Source organism: Cervus canadensis, chromosome 19 (assembly GCF_019320065.1).
Source record: "Cervus canadensis isolate Bull #8, Minnesota chromosome 19, ASM1932006v1, whole genome shotgun sequence".
NCBI lineage: Eukaryota > Metazoa > Chordata > Mammalia > Artiodactyla > Cervidae > Cervus > Cervus canadensis.
The window spans coordinates 44,659,525-44,668,303 of record NC_057404.1 but is presented as its reverse complement, the minus strand read 5'-3'; positions in this window follow the sequence as shown (position 1 = coordinate 44,668,303).

The following is an 8,779-nucleotide window of genomic DNA, read 5'->3' as shown; positions in this document are numbered from 1 at the left end:
GTGAGGTCATTTGCAAAATTCCAGCCCTGCCACTAACTCCCAACAGCTGACAGGCCTTCTGCATCATCATGGTGCTGATGGGCGGTGTGGGGAAGAGAGGAGGCCAAATGGGGCGGCGGGGGGGGGGGGGGCTGGGGGGGGCCAAAAATAGTTATAGGTCCTTTCCTCCCCATAATTTTCCAATATGTAGCAAGGCATCTCCCTTTCCTCTTCTATGTAATAGGCATTGGTATCAATTTAAAGTCAGTGAATTGCTAAGTTACATCCTTGTGGGAATCAGGATTTCCTCCATTATATCGACTCTATGTACAAGCTAATTAATCTTAGACATTGCAATTTAAAAACCAGCCAAACTCTTGATAATTTCTGAGCCTCAGTTTGGATGATAATTCTCTTTCAATAATATTGGAACTGTAATTCTAAAGCTTGAAATAATTTCATACAATCTAGTCCGTCTTACGTTCCCTATTGGGGAAAGTTAAATTCAGAAAAGTCTGCTGATTTGCCTTAGTTTACAGAGCATGTTAGTAGCAACACCAGGGTTAGAATTCAGGACTTCTGGCATCTGGTACTCTATAAAACTGAAGAAAGTGAACACGTTGGCTTTGAATAATTAATTCAAGAGCAAGGCTTACGAGACTAGTTGTTAAGTAGTGATGTAACTAAAATAGCAGGAATGATAAGCATACACAAACATTACTTATGATTCAAATAATTTTAGGACATAATTGTCCTAAAAAGCTTTATAAAAGCTTACAAATCTTTACAAAAATCCTCTAAGAACTCTTGCCATAATGAAGACTTATTTTGCTTAAAACAAACAACAGAGAGATGGGTGGCAAAAACTTTCCCGCCTACTTCTAAAGGAATTAGAAAAAGCTAACATGATGGGCAGAGATTGCAAAAGAAAGATCATATTACTTTAATCATCAACATGAGGAAAATTTTTCTGACAATCACTGTCGTTTTGCACATGAACTCACTATTCAATTATCTAAATTTGAAACAGAAAGTACTGTTTTCTTCTACAGAGGGATTAGAAATTAAGACATTACAAATTATGAGAAGTTGACTATAATCAGTCACCCTTGCATTTTCTTCTTTTCTTTGTGAATTCTTCAAATTAGGACATACAAAACATGGTTTCCAGAAAGGCATGTGGGTAGGTCTAGAAGCAGATAGAATACTTTTTCTCAAGATAATGAAGTACTACTGAGTACTATAACTTTTAGAGTTAGAGAAAATAGTTAAATGATTTTAAATACTAGAATCTTCACTGGTTTTAAAGAAAAGCAAGCTTCTGAAGAAAGATAAAATTGACAGATATATGTAGAATACCTGGCATGCTGCAATCCATGGGTTTGCAAAGAGTTAGACACGACTAGGCAACTGACAACAACAATACAAATATCTCCAATGCTTAAGCCACTCTTAGTTGAGTTTTCTGTTATGAGCATCTTTTTCTTTCTTTCTTTTTTTTAATGAATCACATTAGAACTGTGGGTCAGTTGTTTTACCAATATGAGTCCCAAGAAAGCAGTTAGTGCCACCACCTGACACTATCTTACGAACAACGGGATACTCTGTGAAAGTATTTGCCTTCTGACCCTTCTACTCTGTCCTTCTCAATTGAAAAGACTGACCTTTATGAATTTCCTCAGTGGACTTCTTCAGCCAGTGGAGTCACCAGTAAGAGAGAAGAGGGTGGGAAGAGAGTGAAGATGGGCTCTTACTTCCCCTCCTCTTTTCCTTGGGGGTCATGATGATAGGCATTTTCTTCACCCTTTTCCTAGAGGCCACAGTTCTTGCCAGGTAACCCCTACTCTCTCTGAGTTCTAAAGGCCACCTTCCCTCCTTAGCCACTCTGGGCAGGTAATCTCACACTCACTCTCACCATAGGTTACCACTCCACCTTTGTGGGTTTCTCTTATCAGTGCCCACCTTATTAATATAGTCCCCTTATTAATTCTCTTTTATTACCATATTTTTGTTTGTCGTCTGTTTCTGGCTACAATTCTGGCTTTATTAAGTACAGTGAGTCTGGGATTTTGCAGGTAAACCAAAGATACAAATACAAATATATTAACTAAACTGATACCAAGTTATCAAAGAGGGGTAAACTTTTGCAAGTGGGACAATAACAGCTACTCCAATGGGTTATTGTGAAGATTCACCTGAAGAGTCTTAACAGTGCCTGGGACACAAAAGATAATAAATGCAAATTCCCATCCCCTCCACTCCAGCTTCTCCATGAATTACTGAATGAGAATCTGTAACTAGAATAACATTTCAAGGGCACCAACTTTGTGTAGAAGACCTAAGGCCTACTGCTTAAGATAGAAAATAAAGAAACAGCTCAAGTACCCATACCCTCTCTTCATCACAGCCACTGCAAGTATCAGCGACTGATTAAGGTACTTGTCCTCACTCAGCTCAAATGTGATCTCAGACTCCTTCTGAAAAAATCCTAAGAAGTCTTTTCCTCTCGCCTTCCTCAGACACCTTTGTTTCTAATCATTCCAGAAACATGCAATTGCCAAATTTAAACTGTGTTGTTTAAAGTAACAGACAAGAGTCCACATTTTTAGAATTATCTCTGACATCCTGCAGCAGCTAAGAATTGGAATATGCTTTGTGAGTGGTTGAACAATGAATTGTATATTTAGCTCCTGGCATCATTCTATCATCTTGGGTGCAACTTGTAATAAATAAACAAGCTAATGAGGGAACAAAACAAGAAACGTGAGGAGCTGTTTTTTTACAAATACCAGGTTAGTATATAAATGGAGTTGTGCAACATCTCTACTATCTAATTTCAGAATATTTTCATCACACCAAAAGAAACTCTATGCCCATTAGTAGTTATTCCCCACTTGCCCATTCACCTGATGTCTTGGAAATTACTAATCTACTTTGTGTTTCTGTGAATTTGCTTATTCTGGACACGTCATGTAAAGGGAATCATATAATATGTGGCTTCCTTCAGTTGTTATTGTTGTTTAGATGCTAAATTGTGTTTGACTCTTTGTGACTCCATGAACTGCAGCATGCCAGGCTTCCCCATCCTTCACTATCTCCCAGAGTTTGCCAAAACTCATGGTCATTGAGTTGGTGATACCATCTAACCATCTCATCCTCTGTCATCCCCTTCTCCTCCTGCATTCAATCTTTCCCAGCATCAGGCTCTTTTCCAATGAGTAGGCTCTTCCCATCAGATGGCCAAAGTATTGGAGCTTCAGCTTCAGCATCAGTCCTTCTAATGAATATTCAGGGTTGATGTCCTTTAGGATTGACTAGTTTGATCTCCTTGCTGTCCAACAGACTCTCAAGAGTCTTCTCCAGCACCACAATTCAAAAGCATCAATTCTTCAGTGCTTAGCTGTCTTTATGGTCCAACTCTGACATCCATACATGACTACTGGAAAAACCGAAGTGGTTTTGCAGCCCAAGAAAAGAAAATCTGTCACCATTTCCACTTTTTCCCCACCTATTTGCCATGAAGTGATGGGACTGGATGCCATGATCTTCATTTTTTGAATGTTGAGCTTTAAGCTAGCTTTTCACTCTCCTCTTTCATCCTCATCAAGAGGTTCTTTAGTTCCTCTTTGCTTTCTGCCATTAGAGTGGTATCAGCTGCATATCTGACGTTGATATTTCTCCCAGCAATCTTAATTCCAGGTTGTGATTCATCCAGCATTTCTCATGATGTACTCATGTGAAGAGTTGACTCATTGGAAAAGACCCCGATGCTGGGAGGGATTGGGGGCAGGAAGAGAAGGGGATGACAGAGGATGTGATGGCTTGAATGGCATCACCGACTCGATGGACATGAGTTTGAGTAAACTCCAGGAGTTGGTGATGGACAGGGAGGCCTGGCGTGCTGTGATTCATGGGGTCGCAAAGAGTCGGACACGACTGAGCGACTGAGTTGAACTGAACTCTGTATTTAGGTTAAATAAGCAGGGTGACAATATACAACCTGGAAGTACTCCTTTCCTGATTTTGAACCAGTCCATTGTTCCAGGTCCAGTTCTAACTGTCCTTTCTTTCAGTTAACATGATGTTTTAAAGGCTCATCCATGCTGTAATATGTGTCAGTACTTCATGTGTTTTTATTGCCAAATAGTATTCCATCATATAAATCTACAACATTTAATCTATCCATTAATTAGTTGATGGACATTTGGATTATCTATACTTTTTGGTTGTTGTGAATCATGTTACTCTAGATAGCCATGTAAGTTTCTGTGTGGACATATGTTTTCATTCCTCTTGAGTATGTATCTAGGAGTGGTGTTATGGACCTATCAAATTAACACTTAAGTGGAACATAGAGTGCCGGATGGTAAGTCACAGTTCCACAACAGACCATGAGAGAATATAAAAGAGAGATTCATTAGTCACAGTTCCTAAAAATACTGCTCAGTGCAGCTTGAGGAACCACAGAGAAGGGCCAGGGCAGTGAGAGACAGGACCTGGAGTACATGCTTTTACTAGGGTTTGTGGGTGAAATGTTTTGGGGTTCTTAGGTTAAGGCCAGGTTGGCCAATTAAAACCAAAAGAGTGGGATTTCGGCAAGTCCCACAGGGTTCTTTCCTAAGGACGCCCAAGGGGAGCACTGGGAAGCAGAAGAGACGCAAGGACTGTTGGGAAAGTCATAGTAGGAACTTACAACTGCTTGTGACTCTGTGGGCTGTTATTAAATACTTAGACTTGCATGAGGGGCTAGTGTCAGTCTGAGATCTCTGCAGGGCACTTGGCCAAACACCGTGAATGCTAAGGGAGTAATATCATACCGTGGATTAGCTTAGCTAAACTCCCATCAAGTGGAATTTCTGGCTTACATGGTGACTCTGTATGTTTAACATTTTGAAAAGCTGCCAAAGTGACTGCATCATCGGCCATGTAAGAGGGTTCTAATTTTTCCATATCCTCAATAACACTTGTTATTATCAGTCTTTCTATTTTAGCCGTCCTAGTGGGTGTGAAGTGGTACCTCATGTTTGGATTTGATTTTCATTTTCTTAATGACTAATGGTGCCAAGCATGTTTTGTGTGTTTATTGGCATTGGTATAATATTTGGAGAAATTTGTATTCAAATCCTTTGCCCTTTGTTCAACTGGGCTGTCCTTTTATTATTGAGTTGTAGGAGGTTTTTTTTTTTTAATATATTCCAGATTGAAGTCCCATATCAGACACATGAGCTGCAGATGTTTTCTCCCATTCTATGGGTTGTCTTTTCATTTTTCTTAATGTTCCATAAAATGCTAAAGTTTTACATTTTTATGATGTTAAACTCAACTATTTTTTTTCCTTATCACATGCTTTGATGTTGTATTTAAAAATAAAAACTTTGCCTAAGCCAAAGTCATAAAGATTTACTTCTGTGTTTTCTTCTAAAAGTTGTACAGTATTAGTTAATTAATTTTGTCTATGATCCAAAGAGTTAATTCTCGTATATGATATGAGGTAGGGATCCATTTTGTTTTTCTACATGTGGATATCCAGTTGTCCCAAAACTATTTGTTGAAAATTCTATCTTTCCCCCTTTGAATTGTCTTAGCACTTTGTTGAATATCACTTTACCATAAATGTAAGGATTTATTTCTGGATTCTCAATTTTATTCCAGATTTTAATATATTTATCCTATGCCAGAAATATCTTTTGAGTCTTGAAAGATGAATGGGTTACACAATACCAGTTAGACAAAGGTTCAAGTGAAGTGAGAGTAGGGGGTAGAGGGCATTCCAGACAAGGAGTGGACTTTGGCTAAAGTATTAATAACTGTGAGCACAGTGTGGGTAGAGAGAAAGGTAAGAACTAGGACTAAGGAATTTGGTTTTTACCATACAGAAGTGTGGAGCTTGTGAAGATTTTTACACATGATCACATTTGACTCTGGAAAAGTCTTTCCAGCAGCAATATGCAGAGAAAACTGGAAGACTGAAAGGAAGGCAGAAACATCATTTTAGAAACTATCTTGGTATGACCAAGCAGTCAGTCAGAAGGGCCTGAAGTAAGACAGTACAGTGGGGCCAGAGAAGAGGTATGGATGTATGGGTCAGATGTTTATAGGGGGAAAAAATTATTGATATTTCTTCAGCAGTTGTATGAGTTAGACTGAGATAAAGGGAAAAATTATTTCTACAAAAGGGCATTAGAGAACATAAGAGAAGCACAGAGTTAACACAAATACCATAATTTCCATTTGGGACATGTGTCAGACACTACACCAGTTGTTTCCCTTATAGTATTTCATTTTATGTATATGCATTGTAAAAAGCAATCAATAAAGAGAAATTTCGTTTAAGTAGAGCTAGGACCAAAGTGGGGAGCTCTCATATTCTGCTACATAGAGGAGCCCAGTAGGAAGAAGGAAAATCGCCTCTCCTTTCCCGGCAAGTTCTCAGACAATGAAAAATCAAAGACTCTTTGCTTACTATAGCCCTCTTCACTTCCTTTCTCTGTATAAAAGCATTCTCTTTCCCTGGCTATGCAGTCACTTGTGCATGGTTTGCCTTGATTACACACCCCAAATTGCAATTCTCTGCTGATCTGGAATAAACCCATCTTTGCTGGAGAAATATCTGAAAGTATATTTGTTTCAGATCATCAGCATTACATCACTAGGTTTTTATAGCTTCTGTCTTATAGAAAAGAAAACTAGTCTGGAGGGAAGATAAAAATCTTATCCATTTCATATAGCTTGTGAGTAGTGGAGCAGATATCAAACTCAGATCTATAGCTTTTAATAGCTTTACTATTTAAGGTAACTTTCATAACCCTAGAAAGCCACTATAAACTATGTGTAAGCACAAAACAGGAAATGTACCCAATTCTTTACACTTATAATTAATTACCTTTCATTTCCTGCACTGTCATATTTGTAGACACAAAAATAGTTTGTAATGAGGTACAGACTGGAGGAGAACTGAATCTAAAATCTGCCTTATTATAAAGACAAATTCAAATTCAACTTATATTTATTAAGCATCTACTATAGTGAGAAATTTTGTGGAACACATTTGTATAAAATATCTGTCTTAACCCCTACAATAACCACCTGAAGTAGATCATTATTTTTGTTTTGTAAAGAAGTGACCCACTCTTAAAGACTTTCTTGATTTTTAATCCACTTCTTTATGTTTTGTTTAGTTTCTATTCTTTGGCATTCACATAAAGGTATTCATGCAGCGATCATTTTTCTGACTGACTAAAACTATTCTTTTAGTTGTCAATAAAGGAGAGAAACAAGGTAATTGAAACTTAATGATTTTATAACAATGATTAGAGCCTAGGTATGTTCAGATCCTGAAAAGGTTTTACTTTTGAGTCTTTCAGCATCTCCTATGGTAGGAAACACATGTGAGGTTTAAAGAAATAAACCAATAAATCTTGCATAATTTAAATTGCCTATAATTATTTTATCCAAACTCTGATTCCTAGAAAATAAATGATGTACCTAGCATGCAACTGTCACTCAACAGTATGTTTTGAATTTACTGATTAATCAGCTATCTTTGGGTTCAATTTGAATACACTTTTAGATCTTTAATATTGACAGTGCTGACACATTTTCATGGTATTTTACTTTTAAAAATAAAATTCTCCCCCAAATAATTATCTTTATCTGAAACAATAGTGACATTTATTTCACTTATCTTTAACGCACAGGAGAAACATGCTGAGGGGGAAATATATATTTTCATACTATGTGTTGTAAATACCATTAATAATACCTATTATCACACCAGATTGTGACACCATCTATGGATTTATTTTGTATAATATCTCCTCTAAATGTTATTTTTTTGTCCTTTTATTATAATATAAATTAGTGCACACCATGGAGTTTAGAAATAGCTTTTCAAGGAAGTCAATCCTGAATATTCATTGGAAGGACTGGTGCTGAAGCTGAAACTGTAAATCTTTGGCCACCTGATGTGAAGAGCTGACTCATTGGAAAAGACCCTAAAGCTGGGAAAGACTGAGGCCAAGAGGAGAAGGGGGCGACAGAGGATTAGATGGTTGGATGGCATCACCACCTCCATGGACATGAGTTTGAGCAAACCTTGGGAGATGGTGAAGGACAGGGAAGCCTGGCGTGCTACAGTCCATAGCCCATGAGGTCACAAAGAATCAGACACACACAAAAAAAAAAAGAATCAGACACGACTTAGCAACTGAACAACAAAGAATATCTGACTTTAGCCCTTAAAACCAAGTATTACAGGGGACTTCCCTGGTGGTCTAGTGGCTAAGACTCTGTGTTCCCAATGCAGGGGGTCGGGGTTCAATCCCTGGTCAAGGAAATAGATTCTACATGCTGTGACCAGAATCTGGCACAGCCAAATAAAAATATATAAATATTAAAAAAGAACAAGTATCATATAACATGGCTGAAAATAAAATTAGTATCACACAAAGGACCACCTTAGGCCATAAAGCTGTTTTGCCACTAATGTATGCAAACTACTTCTTGCCATTTGTTTTGCCAAATTAAGCTTACTATGTAAACATGATCTTTATTCTATTTGCAATATCCTGTATACCTTCTCAAATTGGCCAGAAGACCATATTCAACTCTTCCACCACATCTAAGCTTACAACAATATGTTTCAGATAAACGTCTCCAAATACTGTGGGTCTAAAGTTTGCTTTTTAGCCTAGCAATTTTGTAGCAATACTGTAAAGCAACGATTCAATTTCTCATAATCATGCTTGGCACAGATAGTGGCTCTTATCCAGAACTATTTAATTTCACCTTTTAGGAATTA